Below are 20736 nucleotides of genomic sequence, written 5' to 3' on the forward strand. Positions count from 1 at the left end.
GCAACATGAGGAGTAGGCCAGGCTGTCTCGAGGCTGGGGGCGGGCTAGGTGCAAAGTCCCCAGCGAGCCATGGGCAAAGGCCATGGAGCTATGTCCTGGCTCCGCCCTGGCAAGGAAGGGGTGCAGACTGTCTGCTGCTGCCCACCAGAGGGCACCATTGGCCCGTCGGCTTCCTGCCACTGGGAGTAACCAAAGGTAACCTCGTGCAATCTTAGAATTTTCTAGCAGGGGAAGACCGGGGAGCCCCTGGCCATGGGTGCAGTGGGGAAGTTTCAATCCTGAGAGAACAAGGCTGAGTTGGAGGAACACAGCAAGCTACTAGGAGGAACGCAGGTGGCCTGGGTACACGCTATCACTTGAAGGCGCAACCCAAGGGTGACATGCAGGGCTCTGGAGAACCAGAGGGGTGCACGCCCTCACTTCCAGGGCCCTGTGCAAATGCAGCACTGTATGGCCCCCATCTGTACCCCATGGATGCACCTGGTCAGAGCATGGAGCAGCTGCAGCTTTGGGCCGGGAGGCCGCCCTGGGGCAGGTGGCTGGGCAGAAACAGCGCACCACGGCCAGGCTGAGAGGAAGAGGCCCTTCCCCGGGCCTCAGCACCCGACTGAGCATAATCCTTACGGTGGGAGCCGCTGGCTGGAGCCGCATAATCCTCCAGTGGGAGCCGCTGGAGGGTTAAGGTGCAGACACCTTCAGCCCACTGCTCCGAGGAGGAGGGGACCGGTTCGCCTGCATTCCAGAGCCAGTGCTGCAGCTGCGCCCCTCACATTCCTGTACCCACCCAGGGGCTCAGGGTGGAAGGAAACCTGGGTCCCTTTGTACTTACAATGGGGATGTCCCCCAGACCGTGGCTTCTGACACATGGCACTCAATACCAGATTAAAGAGGATCAATGAAACCCTTCCGTCCCCACCCCCAACTGAAGCATAGAAACAAGCCAGGCTTCTTCCTCCTACCCAAGCCCCTGCCACTTCTTAGTGTGTGATAAAGACCTATCGAGACCAGAGGCCTGGAGCTGGACAGGCGCCAAGAGAGAGGAGATAAAGGTCCATCTCTCTGAGGGGGAGGGAGGACCCAGAGCCATTCCATTCTCTCCTCCCAGGCTCTGAGGATTTTCAGTGTTACAACGTGTATGGTGAATCCTGAGTCATCTGGACTCTGCTCAATGGCTGAATTGCTCGGAGAGGCTGCTTAACTGCTTTTGTGCCTCAGTTTCCTTGTCTGCCCAATAGGAATTTCACCATTTTACTCACAGGATTGGGACTACATGAGAAAAACAGATATAAAGTGCTGACTTAGCACAGTGCCTGGAATAGAGCACACAGGAAATGGGAGTTGCTAAGTAGATACAAGCTTCTTCCCAGAGAGGTGTTAAGCCCTAGGAGGGGAAAGAAATCACCTCCGCGTCCCATACAATCCCTGAGTGCAAAGGGTGCTGCCCTCTAGTCCCAGATCAGCAGGAAGCATGTGGGGCATGGAGCCAGCTTTTCCATCCCTTCTTGGAGTTTACAGGCTGCCCTGCCACACCAACCCCAGCGCCAGGGCCCCGTGGTCCCTGCCCACCTTTGCCATTCTGGACTCCTCCACCAGCAGTCCCAGGCAGAACCCACCTTGTATTCTTAAGGCCACGGCCCCACCTTAGCACGCCTTGTATTCTCGAGGCCTGGCCCAGGAGAGGCCCACAGTAAGAACAAGGTATTTTTCAGCCACCTCACCCACCTTCTTCTGCAGGCCAATTTCACTCAGCTTTCATTGCTCCAGGGAGGGAAAAGCCAGTGCAGCTTCCTTAGGAGCTGACAAGCCGAAGGAAGGAGCAGCAAACACCACCCTGAAAGCTCCAGCACCAGCAGCAACCAGCTGCCATAGCACAGGGGCCTTCCCCGCAGCCCTGGGCCAGCTGTCCCTCCCTGCCATCTGATAGGAAACCCAGACTCCCAGAGAGAAAAGTCCCTGTCCTAGGGGGTCTGGGGAAGCCCAGTCTCATGGCTTGTCTATCCTGTTGGGTCCAGAACTCTGGACAAGGGAGGGTCCCAACTCCCTGATGACCACCTGGGCAGCCTTGGTAGCTCTGAGTGTCAGAGAAGCTGCGGCCTCCTTACAGTTGCCCACGCTCAGGGATATGAGCAGTGAGCCGGGCTTGGCCCTTCCTAAGGAAGGAGCTATGTAAACAGCAGGACCAGCTCAGGGATGGTCTCATCTCAGCCCCTTTGGTGAGACTCTTCCAGATTAGGAAGGAAAACAGAACGGGAAGGCGGGTCTCCCCACTCCCCCGGCTCCAAGTTCCCCTCCCCTTCCCCAGCCCGGAGCACATGAGCAGTTAGAGCAGAGGTAATCTAATCCGCAGTGGGGTGCTTTCACTTGGTGAGTAAGTCCCCAGGAATGGTGAGCTGGGTATATTTATCCTGATAACCGTCCGTCCTCAGTCAGGGCCAATCCACAATTAGGCCAGATCCACTCTGCCCCACCCACCCCCAGCCCAGGGACCTAGGGCCTGGACGCTGACTAGGAACTCAGTCTCCTTGAGGGGGTCTTCCCTGCCAATTTGGGTTCTTGTCAACTGTCTCCTCTCCAAGAATTAAGCTCCAGAGAGCTGCGGCCTTGTCAGTCTTGTTCGACGCCATATCCCGAGCAGCTAGAATGAATGGCTGAATGACAGAGGGGCTGTGAAGAGGAGGAGGATGGGGAGGCAGCAGTGAGCAGAGCAAACAGCCAGTGCAGAGGAGGGGAGCTGGGATGCCCTGATCCCGGGCCCAGTGCAGAGGAGGGGGGCTGGGATGCCCTGATCCCGGCCCCAGTGGATCAGTGGGGGCCCCTCAGCGGATCCTCTAACCTCTCTGGATGTCTTCTCTATCAAGAAAATGGGCAGAACCCAATTTGTCCCCATTCCTAGTAGCACGCTCTGAGGAGGAGATAATAGGATTATGGGTGATATTTATATAGCACCTTTGAGCTCTTCCGAGTTAGTCTAAATCCAAGATTCTGCTATTATTTGAATCCCAGACAGGAACTGCTCTCCTAAGAGGATGGATGAGAAACGATCAATACCATAGTGTCATGTAAATATTTAATAGCCATGCCTGGAGGTTACAAAGACTCAGCCACCAATTCTCCTCCCTCCGCTGACTCATACCTCACTCAACAGGAACTGCATTTTACCCTCACAGCCCTGAAGGAAGTGTGGGCTGGGGGGTGACACACAGGAAGCCTGTGGAGAAGGCCCGGGAGTCTTCCAGTCAGCCGCCAGGGGAGGAGGGGTGGTCATTTGGATAAAGTGGCTTCCTACAGGCCTAGCTTAGGAGGGTGGCTTCCTGTGTGCTGACGAGCTCTTCCTTGCAGAGGCTGACACAATATGAGTGTGCAGGCAGGCTGGCTTTATTGGCTGCCTGGCTTGTGCCCAAGGTCACAGGGCACAGGTAACCGGAGACCCGAGAGAATAAAGGCTGCAAGGCAACTCCAGCAGTCACCCTGAGCTCCAGGCAGAAGCCCAACTGTGCCAGGCCCATCTGCACCAGGCACCCACACAGGGCCCACCCGTCAGGCTCCTGGCTGCCGCCACTTCCCCATCAAATTGGGTTCCAGGAGCTTAAGCAACAGCAGGTGAGACGAGGCTGAGGCCGCCCAGGTTGACTCTGAGCATCTGTATGCATCTGCCCTGGGCTACAGGCACAGGAGTTCAGGCCAGGCTGGCCGAATACCAGAGTCTTTCTCTTCTTTTTTTCTTTTTTTGAGACAAGTCTTGTTCTGTCACTCAGGCTGGAGGCCTGATCATAGCTCATTGCAGCCTAGAATTCTCAGGCTCGAGGGATCTTCCTGCCTCAGCCTCCCAAGTAGCTAGGACTAAAAGCTTTTAAAAATTTTTTTGTAGAGACAGGGTCTTGCTATGTTGCCCAGGCTGGTCTTGAACTCCTGGCCTCAAGCCATCTTCCTGCCTGGGCCTTCCCAAAGTGCTGAGATTACAGACATGAGCTACCATGCCCGGCCCCAGAGCCTCTTTCATATTGTAAGACACTCATCTCTCCTGTCCAGAATCAGTGGGCCCCTCCCTCCTCCAGAGGTCCCAGAACATTGTGGACACATTTCATTGGTCAGATGTCATCCACCTCTTTAGGTCACCCAGAGATGCTAGACCTTTTAAGGTCAAGTCTAGGGCCCCATTCCAGGCCCAACTCACAGCTCCTTCAATGGGTAGAACCCAGATTCGCATACAAAAAGACAGCCTCAAACCCAGGAGACTCATGGGCTGGAAAGGTTCTTAGCTGTTCCAAATCTACTCCAACCCATTCCTGCAATCTGGGCTCTTCCAGGCAAGTTGATCTGTTGCAGAGCAGGGCGGCTCCTTGGGCCTCTCACCCCTGCTAATCACCAACAGAGGTTAGGAGGGGCTCAAAGTGAGTCATCATCCCACAGAGACCCGAACAAAAAGTTCAAAAGTTTGCCTGTTCCTGAGATGAGCTGCAGTTTTTTGCGATGTTTGTGGATTTCATAGCATGTTACCCACTCCGTTAGTCGGGTTCTCACTAACCAGCCAGCACCTTCCCCTTTTTTTAGGCAGCAAGGTCATTTCCCTGAAGTCAGCTCTCACTTGCCTGATTTCCCCAGTTCTCTTTTCTAAGTCCCTTTAATAGCTCCCACATTAAGCTGGTCACCAAGTCACATCAATTCTTCCCTCGCGGGGCCTCTCCCTGTCATCACTTGCCTTCCTTTCCTTTCATCACACACAGCCAGCCACTTGGACTACCATCCGAATCCATGCTCAGTGCCTTCCTGAACTTGACTGCAGCCCCCTGCCCTGGGTTCTCCCAATCTAACCCTTCCTGCAGACACCATCGGCCCAAACTTCTTGGCACCCAGCCTTTTTGGGGCATGCCTCACACTTCACTCTGGCCTCTCCCACTAGACTGCAGGCCCTCTGTGGGCAGGAACATCTTCCCACTCCTGAATCCCCACAGCATGCATACCCTCAAAGGCCTCCTTTTTTTTTTTGAAATGGAGTCTTGCTCTATCGACCAGGCTGGAGTGCAGTGGCATGATCTTGGCTCACTGTAGCCTCCACCTGCTGGGTTCAAACAATCCTCCCGCCTCAGTCTCCCAAGTAGCTGGGACTACAGGTACACACCACACCTGGCTAATTTTTGTATTTTCTTAGTAGAGTTGAGGTTTCACATTGTTGGCCAGGCTTGTCTCAAACTCCTGACTTCAAGTGATCCACCTGCCTCGGCATTCCAAAGTGCTGGGATTACAAGCATGAGCCACTGTGCCCAGCCCTCACAGGTCTCTTAGAGGGGCTTGAATGAATGTGTGCAGACCACGGGGCGGAGTTATAATACTCACCCACTGTTGCCCTCTCTGCCTATAAAACAAGGCCAGAAACCCTGGGGATGCCATTCTGTTCTTGACGCTCTCAGAATATGGCCCCAAACTAACCTTCACTGCTTCCTTGGTCCCCCTCACTGCAGCCTACGTCTCTAGCCAAATTGGGCTCCCTGTGTGCCTTTCTTCACAATACTGAATGTGCCCCACCACTACCTCTATCATCTTTCACCTGGTTTGAGACTCTCACACAAGGACATCCATACCCCCAGGAGACACAGGAAGCCACCTCAGGATAAACCCAGAACACTTAAAGGATCAAATGTACTCAGGGGCAAGAAATATAAATCATTGTCTTAAAACAAACAAAGCTACATTACCGAGTCAAATGCAAAATACAAGTGAAATTGTAAGGTAAAAAGAGAGGCTTCAAGGCCTGCATGGTGGTTTATGCTTGTAATCCCAGCACTTTGGGAGGCAAGGAGATTGCTTGAGGCCAGAACTTCGAAACCATGTTGGCCAGGCCAAGGTGGTGAAACCTCATCTCTACTAAAAATACAAAACTTAGCTGACATGGTGGTGCATGCCTGTAATCCCAGACTCTTGGGAGGCTGAGGCAGGAGAACGGCTTAAACCCAGGAGGCAGAGGTTGCAGTGGACAGAGATTGCGCCACTGCACTCCAGCCTGGGCGGCGACAGAGCAAGACTCTGTCTCCAAAAAAAAAAAAACAAAAAAAAACCAGATAAGAGGACGTTTTGCACATGCTCACGCTCTTGGGGACTTTTAGCAAACAATTTTAAGCAGCACCACAAAGCCCCCACTGTCCACACATAAAACCATCCTGCCCATATCACAGATTTGGCTGGTCTGGCATCGCTGGGAGCTGGGACAGTCACACAGTTCTTTGGACACCCTCCTGGCATCCCGCCTGCATGGCAGTGTGGTAGAGTGGAAGGAATGGGCCTTCTAACAGTGAGGAGGATGGGTTCAAATCTGCCACTCACTAGCCTGGGTGACCAGTGACTAAATCATTCTGGGCTTTAGTTTACTCAGGCACCTCACAGCACACATAGTGAGTAATGGATGAAAAATAATGTGAAAGCCATCCTGGTGACTGGGATAAAATAAACGTAAGCCTCCCACTCTGACACACAGGAGACACTCAGTCAGTAGATTCACATCACTGATTTTCATCTCCCGTAAGGCCAGCAGGGGGAGGAGTCGGAGCCAAGGACTGCAGCCAGGGATCCTGGGAGCTGTGACAGGTTGTCACTAACTCAGCCTTCTTGCTGAGCAAACCACTGACCTCACCCTCTGTGTCTCGGGTTCATTCCAAGTCCTCCTTGGAGAACGTCAGCTGAGCCCAGGCGCCTCCGACTCACTGCCTAGCAAGGACCGAGGCAAGCGAGGGAAGCTGCAGGGCCCCAGCGCCTCCACCCCCACCCCATCCCTACTGCCTGCCGGGAAGTCACAGCTGTCTAAGAAGCCTGTGGCTTTGAACCCAGAATCGCGGCAATAGAAGGAACTGCCCAAGCTCCACGGTAGCTCCCAGAGGAACCCAGGAGAGAGCAGCCTCTGCTCCTGCCACGGAAGCTCTGACCCCAGCAGAGTGCCAAACAGGGATCCAAAGACGGGGCTGTGAGGCCAGAAAGCAGCTCAGGAGGGGGTGAAGAGTGGAACAACCCTTCCTGAGCATCCACCAGGAGCCCAGCCTTGCAGGCCCATTTGTTGCCAGGGATTAGAATGCGGACACCCAGAGCCGCCCCATAAGGCCCCACAAGGACAGCGCTGCCTGACTGCAGAGATCACCCATGTTCTTCCCAGGACGCCCCACAAGGAGAGGAATGATCGCTTTCAGCAGCTGTCCCTCCTCTGCTCGTCACCACTCTCCACTCCCACAACACACATCCCCAGAGCCCCCAGAGGAATCCAAAAATGCAGGCTGCTGGGTTCTGCTCTGCCGCTGCCCACTCCAGGTCTCCGGTTCTCTTTTCTTTCTGCCTCCTCCTCACCCTCTGCCTCAGGAGGGGTCTTGAGCTACAGAGGAGCCCCTAGCGGTGGTACAGAGAGCTCAAGAATTCTGAGAAGGCTGGTGCACTCCATGTTCTGGCCTAACTTGTTGATGTGCAAGGCCGACGCGCTCAAGTGCTTTCCCCCTGTGCTACGCTGCTGGTGGGCCCATCTGAACCCCAGGATGCAAGATGGGCCTGCCCCAGGAACCAATCTCTGACCTCACACAGATGACATCAGAATCATTAGGAGACACACAGGCAGACAAGGGACTCCACTGTAAGCACCAAACCGGCCAACGGGGGACAGTCAGCAAGACAGCCAGCCTAGATTTTCCAACCCACAGTCAGCCTAGCTGTCCCCTTCAATGGACAGCCACCTGTCTCATCCAAGCACTTTTCCCACTGAGCAAAAATGTAGGCAGTTCCATGTCTTGCCCTCTGTACTGCTGTTTTTACCTACTCTGTGTCTGGGCGCAAGAGGGCTGCAGAGGGCACAGCACGCTGGGGAAACACAAGTCTGAGCATAGAGCTGTCCTTAGCCACTGGTTCTCGACCCTGATGTGCCATCAATCAGCCATGAGGTGTGCCACCAGTCCCTGGCTAATCATCCTAAGGTATGGACATCTGCAACTGATTTTTTTTTTTTTTTTTTGAGACAGATTCTCGCTGTTACCCAGGCTGAAGGCTGAAATACAGTGGCACGGTCTCAACTCACTGGTCTCCACCTCCTGGGCTCAAGTGATCCTCCCACCTCAGTCTCCTGACTAGCTGGAACTATAGGTGTGTGCCACCATGTCCAGCTGATCTTTTTTTTTTTTTTTTTTTGAGACGGAGTCTCGCTCTGTCGCCCAGGCTGGAGCGCAGTGGCCGGATCTCAGCTCACTGCAAGCTCCGCCTCCCAGGTTTACGCCATTCTCCTGCCTCAGCCTCCTGAGTAGCTGGGACTACAGGCGCCTGCCACCTCGCCCGGCTAGTTTTTTGTATTTTTAGTAGAGACGGGGTTTCACCGTGTTAGCCAGGATGGTCTCGATCTCCTGACCTCGTGATCCGCCCGTCTCGGCCTCCCAAAGTGCTGGGATTACAGGCTTGAGCCACCGCGCCCGGCCTTTTTTTTTTTGAGATGGAGTCTCACTCTGTCACCCAGGCTGGCGTGCAGTGGTGCCATCTCAGCTCACTACAACCTCCGCCTCCTGGGTTCAAGCTATTCCCTGCCTCAGCCTTCCGAGTAGCTGGGATTACAGATGCCTGCCACCACGCCCAGCTAATTTTTGTATTTTTAGTAGAGACAAGGTTTCATCATCTTGGCCAGGCTGATCTTGAACTCCTGACCTTGTGATCCACCCGCCTTGGCCTCCCAAAGTGCTGGCATTACAGGCGTGAGCCATCGTGCCCATACCCCAGCTGATCTTTTAATTTAATTTAGTTTTATTTATTTATTTATTTATTTATTTATTTATTTGAGACAAGGTCTCACTCTGTCACCCAGGCTGGAGTGCAGTGGTGTGATCATAGCTCACTGCAACCTCAAACTTCTGGGCTCAAGTGATCCTCCCACCTCAGCCTCCCAAGTCATGAGGGCTACAGGTGAATGCCACCATACTTGGCTAATTTTTCTATTTTTTGTAGAGACAGGGTCTCAGGATGTTGCCAGGAGTAGCCTGGAACTCCTGGGCTCAAGTGATCCTCCTGCCTCAGTCTCTCACAGTGCTGGGATTATGGGCATGAGCCACTGCACCTGGTCACTGCTTGCATGCTTATGTGCTTATGTATATATGTATGTATACACACACACACACACATATATATATGTACATACATACACACATATACAGAATTTCACATCTGTTGCCCAGGCTGGGGTACAGTGGCATGATCACGGTTCCCTGCAACTTCTGCCTCTTGGATTCAAGCAATTCTTGTGCCTCAGCCTCCCAAGTAGCTGGAATTACAAGCATCTGCTAACACGCCCTGCTAATTTTTGTATTTTTAGTAGAGATGGGGTTTCACCATGCTGGCCAGGCTGGTCTCAAACTCCTGCTGGTCACTGCTTTTACTTTGGAGAAAATAAACTGAAGTGGGTTCAAGATGGCTCCATGACCATCAGCCCCACCCACATGTGTTCCAATGCATTTACTTGAGTGAAAGAAAGAGCTAGCAGTGCACAGAATGCCAGACACACCCTCGGTGTCATCTGAAGGCTATGTCCTGACAGCGCACCATTTGAAACCACTATCATAGATGGTCACAAGTGCTGAGAAGTGGGGGAGGGGAGGGGAGTCAGGCCAGCTGCCCCCAGAATGCTCCCCAAGCTGACCCTCAGTGACCCTTTTGCCTCCCTAGAAGTGTCTACATCATCCAGCCCTGGGTCTTCTTGGCCACACAAGTTTTGGAAGCCATCTGTTCATTTCAGGGCTCTAGGAAATGATGGGGCCCCTTGACAGCTGGTGTCCCCACAGACAGTTGGCACCTCCTGAATATGGAGTGGTCTCAGGAGGCCCATCCCATGCACAGAAGCTCCAAGTCTCATCTCAGTCCCCCCACCCCACTGAGCTTTGTAGGCTCCCCAGGCACAATGGTAGGCAGCAGGTCTGACCCGACCCAGGGCCCTGGTGGGATGGTATCACTGGGCTACAAAGGAGGAATGCCCCCGGCCACTGTCCTGAAGAGGGCAAGGCCAATTTCTCTGGAGGCCCGGAGCCTTGCCAACTCTCCACATGGGGAAATCTGACTCTTCCTGGACAGGGAGGAAGCAGATGGAGCTGCAGAGTCACGCTGGGAAACCACAATAGAAAAAAAAGAGAGAAGATATTTTCCTGAAACAAAAAGCACCCAGGGAGACCTCTGGGCTTTCAGCCTGGCTGGTGGAGCTCACATGTAGGGATATCAAGGTGCAGGGGAGAGGGATAGGGTGCGAACAGAACTCAAATGAGACCACATCGCAGTTAGCCTGCAAGAAGCCCACTAACCCCAAAGCTGAGGAAGCAGGCCAAGCAAATGCCAAGCCTCATGGGTAAACTGAATGGAGGTGTCTGTGCCCGGGGGCTCATGCAGCAGAGAGGGTTCCAGGGCTCCAACGAGGCTTGGCTGGCCTGGCCTCCCTCCACTGTGCCCAGCTGGCTGTGCCAGGGACTGATGGGGGAGGTACACACCTTGCCCCTGGTTTGGATTTTATTGCAGAAGACACTCTGGGGCTCTGCAAATCCAGCCCAGCAGAGCCAGATGGCAACAGCAGTACATGGCCGCAATGCCCAGAAACACCACACAGAAAGTCCCCACGTACACACATGGAGCATTCCAGAAGGTTGTTTGGAAGTTGGATTTTGAGCTGTGGAGAATGTCTTCTAATAGGAAGTTGGATTTTGAGCTGTGGAGAATGTCTTCTAATAGAAACGATACTCTGAGGGGAAACCTAGGTGACTGTTCAGGTAGACCATTTATATCACTAGCTCCAGCGGATGCTAGGTTCTGCCATGTTTGCGGAGACTGCTCTCTTGCCATAAGGTGCCAGGGTGAACCCCATCATTTCTCCTTCAGACAGTGCCTGCTCTGTGCCTGGCTATGTATGGGGAGCACAGCTGTCCTTGGATGCTCCTAAGCGAAACTTCCCAAGGACAGCAAATCCCATGCTTCTGCCCCCTAACAACTGTGCTGCAACACAGGGAGCTTCGTGGCCAGCTGGGGAACCTCTGATGGGAACCAAATGGTCAGGTGGGGCTGCTCCTTCTCCTTCTGCCCATCTTTAGGTTCAGACAGGAAATGGCCACCAAAAAAGCCAGGGAGCTGAGCAAGCACCTGTCCCATTACTGCCCTTTCAGGTGCCACTAGTTTCTCCTTTTTAAAAGGTGGAAGTTTCTGCCGGGTGTGGTGGATCACGCCTGTAATCCCAGCACTTTGCGAGGCCAAGGCTAACAGATCACCTGAGGTCAAGAGTTCCAAACCAGCCTGGCCAACGTGGTGAAACCCCGTCTCTACTAAAAATACAAAAAAATTAGGCCGGGCGCAGTGGCTCATGCCTGTAATCCCAACACTTTGGGAGGCTGAGGCGGGTGGATCACAAAGTCAGGAGTTAGAGACCAGCCTGGCCAGCATAGTGAAACCCCATCTCTACTGAAAATACAAAACATTAGCCAGACGTGGTGGTGGGCGCCTGTAGTCCCAGCTACTCTGGAGGCTGAGGCAGGAGAATGGCGTGAACCCAGGAGGCAGAGTTGCAGTGAGCTGAGATGGCGCCACGGCACTCCAGCCTGGGCTACAGAGCGAGACTCCATCCTAGTACATCACCAGCACACAGCCAGGCATATCACTAGTGCCTATCTCACCAGGTGACAGAGGGGGGATGAGGAGCTATCGCACCCACAAAGCTGACATCCCTGATTGCCCCACCAGAGCAGGTGCATGCCCAGCACTGCAAGCCATAAGCAACTGCAGAGAAGGTGCTCTGACAGGTGTGTTAGGTAGCCTGACTCTCCCACAGTGCCTCCAGAGTCATTTGTTAGGACACCGGGACCAGACCATCAGACTGTAAACAAGATCTGGGCTAAAAAACTGAGAGGCTTTGCAGGACCCAACCAAAACAGCAATCTCTTTCCCTGGCTTTGAAGCCATTCCCAAGTTCAAAGGGTCACCAAGCAGATGCATCTGGAGGCCCTGCACTCGTGGTGTGGGAAGTTCAGTGCACAAGCCAACGGGAAGAAGGGCACTGCTGATCCTCCCAGGAGTCCAGTCCAAAGGCCGGCATCGCAGCCCCACAGTGCTCCCAACAATGCAAGTGCCAAGAAAGGAGTCCAGGGATGGCCCTTCTGAAGTCTCTGCCTCCTAACTCTGCCAGAGCATTCACCCATTGGAGCATCAACACTGACCCACCCAGGACTGACTCCAGAGGCCCTGAGTGTCAGGCATAACAGTGCCCATCCACTTAGGGTGGCCGGCACCTGGCCCCACAATCCACCCTCTTCCTGCTGACTCAGTTCAGCTCCCCACCCCTGGAGCAGAAGTATTTCACATTCTCTTTCCTTCCCTTTCAAAGGGAAAGGGAGGAAGAGAGTCCCCCGAGGGAGCTAAACTGTACATCAGAAGTCTTAATCTGGCATCTACAGATGACCCTCCTGGGGATCTGTGGACCACCTGAAATTTCACTACCATGTCCCTACCACACTGCTCTGGGGAGAGATCCCAATAGTCATGGTCCAAAGGGGTTGCGAATCTGAAAGAAACCACTGCCCTGGACAGGCCTGGCAGTGCACCACCTTGCCCCTGTCAGCTCACGGCTTGGTCCTTTGAAGACAAGTCTGACCACTTGGGGCTGAAGCTGCCTCAGCTTTACCTCAATCCCAGGTGATTGGAATTTCTAGAAGGGGACCTGCCTGGGCACTGACCCAGGCAGCAAACTCCAGCAAAGCTACCCCAGTTCAGAGGACACAAAACAGATGTGGCCTTGCTTGGGTATCCAAGGCAGAGCCACCTGCACCTGTCTCACATACCTCCTCCCAAGACCCTCCCTTTGACGCTCTCACTGGGACAGCCTCACCTTTACTAATGACGGCTCCAATCATGTTCACAAACACATAGTGCACATGGGCACTATGCTGGGCATGGGAGGGGCCAAGATACAGTGCCTGTCCCCGGGGAGCACTGACTAGCAGGAGACTGTCATAAATGAGGGGCAGAAGGCCCTGAAAGAGGCAGTGGGCCAGGAGGAAAGGGGAGGGGCTTTCCAGGCAGAGGTAGAAAACAGCCTGGGAAAGTGCCCAGACAGAGGGGATGGGAGCTCAGAGTGCAAGTCCCAGCTTGATGGAAGAGGAGTCAAGGGCTGAGGGCCGGCTGGGGAGTCTGGACTTACAAGGGCAAGCCACAGAAGGAAGGCGGTCAGCAGCGGAACAGCAGGACCAGGCTTGTGCTTTACATCACTCAGGCAGGGGAGATCAGAGAGAGGCAGGGCTGAACTGGAAGAAGAGCAAGAGTTGCAATACTCTACATGAAACCAGGTAAAATCGATGTTACCTGGAAACTGAGTGGATATGGAGAAGGAGCGAGGAGTGCAGGATGCCTCCCATGTTTGTTTCCTGCGGGAGGGACGGGACAGCCACCAGATGAGACAGGGAAGAAGGTCTGCGGCAGGGGTCAGGTGATGACGGTAACAAGGGATCAGGAGTCACACCAAGGACAGGCAGAGCCACAGGGATCCCTGACCCAGGGCTCAAGGACTGTTTTCTCTGGCCAAGGCACCTATCTAAGTAACAGTTTGTTAAATTATATGGTACCCTTCTCCTGAACACAAGTTGTTCTCCCTGTCTGGCTTTGGGAGAACCTCAGGAAGTTGCATGCAGCCTGCTCTGGGAATTCTCAGCGTGCTCAGGAAGACTATGGGCTCCCTTCCTCTGCCTGCTCCCATCTGCACTGAGTCTGCCTCTGAAATTCAAATACAAAGCCAGCGCCATCTCCGACAGCCCTCCTCCAGGAAAAAGAGGGGTCAGGCTAAGCAGGTTATCAGAGGAACCAGATCCTTCCTGCCACATGAGCATGCGGCGCACCCCTGGGGCCAGAGGGCCCAGGACACAATCTCAGGCCCCAAACCCTCATGGAAATGCCCTTCAGAACTGACCCATGGCCCCAGCCCCAGCTGACCAGAGAGAGACTTTGCACAGATAAAGCTCATCTCATGGCCAAGTGCGGTGGTTCATGCCTGCAATCCCAGCACTTTGCGAGGCCGAGGCGAACGGATCACTTGAGGTCAGGAGTTTGAGTCCAGCCTGGCCAACATGGAGAAACCTTGTCTCTACTAAAAATACAAAAAATAGCCAGGCGTGGTGGTACACGCCTGTAATCCCAGTTACTCAGGAGGCTGGGGCAGGAGAATCGCTTGAATCTGGGAGGCAGAGGTTGCAGTGAGCCAAGATCATGCCGCTGCACTCCAGCCTGGGCGACAGAGCGAGACTCGGGCAAACAAAAACAAAAACAAAAACAAAACCACCTTATCTCACTGTAGGATAACAGATGCTGCAGAGGCCAGCCCCATCTCAGCTATCGTAGCAAGGTCATCCCCAAAAGGTCATTCCAATGAGGATGCAAAGCCTAATGACAGTCCTTGACCTTGTGGCTCAGGATAAGTTTGATTAGCTTGAAAGATCCAACTGGACACAGGGCACCAAATCACTACCAATGAACTAAACACACACACACATCCTCCCTCCAGGCCTCTGCATGAGCTATTCCCTCTCCCTAGACCTCTCTCCTGTCTTCTTTACCAGGCTAAATCCTTTCTAATCCCTTGAGACTCATAATAGCTTAGTTTATCTTCTTCAACAAGAGGATAAAAAGGATCCATCCTGCCTACCTAGAGAAAAAGCAACGTGTTGTTTTTATGCTGGGAAGGCCTCTTTCCAAAATCTTATTATAGAATGATCATTTAAGTAAAGGACAAAGGTTGGGGCCCTTTCTAAATGTTGAGGTTCTATTTAAACACACAACAAAGGGCTGGGCATGGTGGCTCATGCCTGTAGTCCAAGCATTTTGGGAGGCCAAGGCGGGACGATTGCTTGAGGGCAGGAATTTGAGACCAGACTGGGCAACACAGCAAGACCCTGTCTCTACAAAAAGTTTTAAATAATTAGCCAGGTGCTATAGCACACACCTGTAATTCCAGTTACTTAGGAAGCTGAGGATGGAAGATGGATTGAACCCAGGTGTTTGAAGCTGCAAGTGTGCTATGATGGCATCACTGTACTCCAGCCTGGACAACAGAGAAATCCTATCTCTTTTTTTTTTTTTTTTTTTTTTGAGATGGAGTCTCACTCTGTCGCCTAGACTGGAGTGCAGTGGTGCAATCTTGGCTCACTAAAAGCTCAGTCTCCCGGGTTCACACCATTCTCCTGCCTCAGCCTTCCAAGAAGCTGGAACTACAGGTGCCCGCCACCACGCCCAGCTAATTTTTTCTATTTTCAGTAGAGACAGGGTTTCACCTTGTTAGCCAAGATGGTCTCCATCCACCCGCCTCGGCCTCCCAAAGTGCTGGAGGCGTGAGCCACTACGCCCGGCCAAGAAATCCTATCTCTTAAAACACATACGAAACATTGTCAGTTTAAGGTACCATTTCCTCCAGGAAACCCTCCCTGACCTTACTCCCCTATAAAGGGCTTAAGGCTCCATTCCTTTGAGTTCCCAAAGCACTGTGCAATTCTGTGTCAGGAACTGTCTGCCTAAGGGGCCATGTCTCACAGCCTAGGAATAGCACGGTGTGGGTAGGGAGTATGCCTATATTCACCTTCATCTGAGCATTGACCAGAGCCTAGCACATAATACGGGCTCCATGGATGATACCAAACAAATCAACAAATGACCCACGCCAAGCTAGTCTGCTGCTGAGATCAGCCTTGCCACTTCAGCTCATGCCACCTCCCAGTCCTCCCTAAGAGCTCACTACATGCAAAGCCCAGTGAGGGAGAGCAACACAGGAGCACAGGGCCCGAGTTGTTCCTACTCTTCTATCCCAGAATGTCCCATCTACTGTGATCTAGTTGCCACCACCCCTCCCCAACCAGCAAAACTCCTACCCTAAAATAAAAAAATAAAAAATCAAAGGAATAGTCCACAAGATTTTGTGGCTGGAGCAAAGCCCCCTGTGGGTACTTAAGGTTTAAACTCACTGGGTGGCCTATCTGGCTTCCTCTGCGGGTGGGGAAGGGGAGCTCCACGAGGTGGACTCAGGGCATAGGAATGAGGCAGCTGGGAGGGAGTCAAGGCCTGGGACTGGGTGACTCTTTGGTGCTGGGGAAGGAGGAGGAGGGGCATCACATAGCAACAGAGCAAGAAGGAATAGAAGTGTGGCAGCCTCAGGTCCTGCAGATCTGGTCACACCTCTCCCCCATGGAGCAGAGGAGGTAGGGAACGTGAGATGGAATGTGTAGATTTTCTCAAACGTGCATCACCGGAATGTGTCAGCAACACTAAGCATGGGGCTGTGTAGCCCAGAGAGACTGACAGCATCGATTATCATGACTGAACCACAGATGGGATGAACCACAAAGCACGTACAGATTAGTGAGGCTGAGGGAGTTCACAGGCAGGGAAACTAGCCAGGGAGGAAGAAGACAACACGTTCTCAGACAAGAATAGGAAAAGGAAGGGAAGAAAAAAAAAAACAACCCAATGTTTTCCCAACATTTTTGTTAACTTCTTTAGACTTTAAAAGGCCTTTAAAAAAAAAAAAAAGAATGCTAGAAATATTAAATTTGTGGGTAAATATAAAAGGTGGACTACATAGTATGGCTTTCATAATATATGTAGAAATAAAACAAAAGACAGGAGGGGGAAATGGAAATACACTGTTCTTACATTATACGTGAAATGGTATGATTTGAAGGCAGACTGATTAATTTAAACCTGCAAACCATAGAGTAACCACTAAAATAATCAAACCAATGAAGTATAGCTAAATAAGCAAAGAGTAGAAATAAAACGGAATCCTAAAAAATACTCAATGAATCTAAAACAAGGCAAGAGGTCAGACACAATGACTCACACCTGTAATCCCAGCATGTTGGGAGGCCAAGGCAGAAGGATTGCTTGAGACCAGGAGTTAGAGACCAGCCTAGGCAACACAGTGAGATTCCATCTCTACAAAAATAAAAATAAAAATAAAAAATTAGGCTGGGCACAGTGGCTCACGCCTTTAATCCTAGCACTTTGGGAGGTTGAGGTGGGCAGATCACTTGAGGTCAGGAGATTGAGTCCAGCCTGGCCAACATGGTGAAACCCCATCTCTACTAAAAATACAAAAATTAGCTGGGCAAGGTAGCGCATGCCTCTTATCCCGGTTCCTCTAGAGGCTGAGACATGAGAATCACTTGAACCTGGGAGGCAGAGGTTGCAGTGAGCCAAGATCATGCCACTACACTCCAGCCTGGGGGACAGAGAAAGACTCTGTCTCAAAAAAAAAAAAAAAAAATTTTAGCCAGGCCAGGCACAGTGGCTCATGCCTGTAATCCCAGCACTTTGGGAGGCTGAGGCGGGCAGATCACGAGGTCAGGAGATTGAGACCATCCTGGCTAACATGGTGAAACCCCGTCTCTACTAAAAATACAAAAAATTAGCTAGGCATGGTGGTGTGTGCCTGTAGTCCCAGCTACTCAGGAGACTGAGGCAGGAGAATGACTTGAACCCGGGAGGCAGAGGTTGCAGTGAGCCAGGATCATGCCATTGTACTCCAGCCTGGGCAATAGAGTGAGACTCTGTCTTTAAAAAAAAAAAAAAAGAAAAGAAAAAGAAAAATGTAGTCGGGCATGTCAGCACATGCCTGTAATCCCAGCTACTCGAGAGACTGAGGCAGGAGGATCACTTGAGCCTAGGAGTTTGACACTGTAGTAAGCCATGGCTGCACCACTGCACTTCAGCCTGGGTGACAGCAAGACCTGTCTCTACAAAAAAATTTTTTAAAAAAAAGAAGGCTAAAAAAGAAGAAAGAATAAAGAACAGATGGCACAAATGGAAAATGAATGTCAAGATGACAGACTTCAATCTAACCACACTGATAATTACTTTAAAATTTAAAAGGTTTATATACTCCAATTAAAAGGCAGAAATTGTCAGGCTGGGTAGAAAGGCAGTATTTAATACATGCTGTCTACAAGAAACACACTTTACATATAAAGACACAGATAGATTCAGTGTAAAGCAATGGGGAAAGATATACCATGCAAACACTAATATCAAGGAAGGCAGAGTGGCCCTTTGAGGGAGCCAGCTGGCAGCTGCCACTGAGCTCTGGTGTGCCCTCGCCTGCTCCCGACTTGCCACTGTTTGCCCTCACCCCAGAACAAGTCAGCTAGGAAGCCACACCATAGCTATGGCTTTCAAAGCCATCGGTGGAACTAGAGGTGGCAATTTATTAAATCAGAATTACCCTAACCTGCCGCAACATCAAATCTCTGGAGAAGGTGTGTGCTGACTTGATCAGAGGTGTCAAGGAAAGGAATCTCAAAGTGAAGATCAGTTTGGATGCCTACCAAGACTCTGAGAATCACTATAAGAAAAACGCCTCTTGGTGAAGGAAACAAGGGATCGTTTCCAGATGAGAATCCACAAGTGACTCACTGACCTGGATGGTCCTCCCGAGATTGCTAAGCAGATTACGTCTAACTGTCCTGAGCTGAGATTCAAGGTTAAAGTCACTACTGCAGATGTTTCAAGCAACTATTTTATTAAACAGAATAGCAGTTGTTTAAAAGAAAAAAAGAAAGAAAGTTGAAGTGCTTCTGTTAATATCAGACGAGGCAGACTTCCAGACAGGAATATTACCTGAGGTAAAGAGGGACATTTCATAATGATAAGAGTCAACTCACCATGAAGACATAATCGTCCTAAATGTACACACACTCAATGACAGAGCTCTAAAGCAGATAAAGCAAAAATGGACAACATTGAAAAGAAAAAGCGACAAATCCACAATCCTAGTTGGAAACTGGAGATTTTGACTCTCCAGTTGGGAAAGCTCAATAATTGAGAAAAAGCTCTTCCAAAGGAAGCCAGGGGAAAATAAAAGCAAATAACCCAAGAAAGGTAAAGAGCAGGAGGACAGCAGGCTGACAGACTGCTGGTCTGGGGAACATAAGGGACCCCAAGCCTTTGCTCACGGAAGAAGAGGCAGCTGGAGGACGGCCACAGAGCAGGAAATCCTCCCTCCTCTGCACACAGCCCACAGACCTTCCCCAGAGGGAAGCACACCAGCTCACACCACACTTCTCCTGGGGTCACTTTCAGTCCCTGATAACCCTGGGTAGGGGTCAGTGCTCAACAGCCCGCACTGCCATCAGCAGACACCTGGTTTATTATGTTTCCTCAATTACTGCACCCCCGAGCACATGATACATGATCCACAGATGACTTTCTCTCTCTCACACACACACACGTGCGCGCGCGCACACATACACACCAGACTGTCCCCTCTCTTCCCTCCTCCCCAATGGCACCGCATGGCATCACCCTTACCAGCGAGCGGGAATCAGAACAGAGTCTACAATGTGAGCAATGGGCTGTACGGGACAGTCACTGAATCCAATCCCAGCTCTGCCACTAACCAGCAACTCACCTCAGGCAAGTCGCTCACCTCTCTGTCCTTCAGTGTCGTCATCTAGAATACCTACTTCAGAGGGCTGTTGTGAGGAAACGATAAGGGAACACAAGGGAGGTATTTAGAACAGTGGCTGCCACAGAGTGAGTGACACTATATTAATGCTGGCACTTATGGCCAGGTGCGGTGGCTCACATCTGTAATCCCAAAAGTTTGGGAGGCCGAGGTGGGAGGATCACCTGAAGTCAGGAGTTCAAGACCAGCCTGGCCAACATGGTGAAACCCCATCTCTACTAAAAATACAAAAATTAGCTGGGTGTGGTGATGGGCGCCTGTAATTCCAGCTACTCTGGAGGCTGAGACAGGAGAATCGCTTGAACCTGTGAGGTGGAAGTTATAGTTAGCCAAGATTGCACCACTGCACTCCAGCCTGGACGACAGACCAAGACTTTACTTTGTCTCAAAAAAAAAAAAAAAGCTAGCATAATTCCAATTATGTAAACACATATGTACCAAAAATATTTTACAGAAATACATTAAAATATGAATTGTGGTCATCTCTGGATGATTCTATAAGCTTTCATTATTTTCTTTCTTGTGCATCTCTGTAGTTTTCAATTTCTTTTTTTTGTTTTGTTTTGTTTTAGACAAGGTCTCGCTCTGTTGCCCAGGCTGGAGTGCAGTGGTGCAATCACGCATCAATGCAGCCTCGACCTCCTGGGCTCAGGCAATCCTCCCACCTCAGCCTCCCGGGGCACGACAGGCGCACGCCATCACACCCTGCTATTTTTTTAATTTTTTTGTAAAGACGAGATTTCACTATGTTGCCCAGGCTGGTTGTCAAATTTTCTACAATGAATATGTATAACACTGATAATCAGTTTTTTAAAACCAGTAAAATATTTAAAAACACAAATATAATCAACCCATTTAATACATATTTATAGCAATATACAAAAATAAATTTTAAAAACTGTGAAGATATTTAAGCCCAATTACTTCTTGGCCTTTTGAGTATTAATACATGCTACAAATTGGATGAAACTCAAAAACATCACACTAAGTGAAAGACGCCAGTCACAAAAGGTCACATACTATATGATTCCATTTTATGATTCCATATTATATGATTCTACTTTCATCAAGACCAAAACTAGAGTAGTAGAGGGAAGTGGTAACGGGGAGTGATGAAAATGTTTTAGAACTAGATAGAGAGAATAGATGCACAACACTGTGAACTTACTCAATGCCACTGAAGTGGCATTTAAAATGTTTTGGAGGCTGAGTGTAGTGGCTCATGCCTGTAATCATCCCAGCACTTTGAGAGGCTGAGGTGGGAGGATAGG

At 51.1% G+C, this 20736-nt stretch overlaps 1 protein-coding gene across 33 annotated transcripts in view; it reads right to left on the reverse strand.

Annotated features, from left to right (window-relative positions):
- Positions 1–20736, reverse strand: part of PXN (paxillin) — a 57666-nt gene that overhangs the window by 17508 nt on the left and 19422 nt on the right. For 2 of the 33 annotated variants that reach the window (XM_077955403.1, XM_077955387.1), the window contains exon 2: positions 13166–13268. The exons of 30 other annotated variants lie outside the window; for them this stretch is intronic. The gene's annotated coding sequence lies outside the window, so the exon portion shown is untranslated. Of the gene's footprint in view, positions 1–13165; positions 13269–16845; positions 16939–20736 lie in introns of all 33 variants that reach the window. One more of the 33 variants, XM_077955404.1, reaches the window with a different exon arrangement.

Source organism: Macaca mulatta, chromosome 11, assembly GCF_049350105.2.
Source record: "Macaca mulatta isolate MMU2019108-1 chromosome 11, T2T-MMU8v2.0, whole genome shotgun sequence".
NCBI lineage: Eukaryota > Metazoa > Chordata > Mammalia > Primates > Cercopithecidae > Macaca > Macaca mulatta.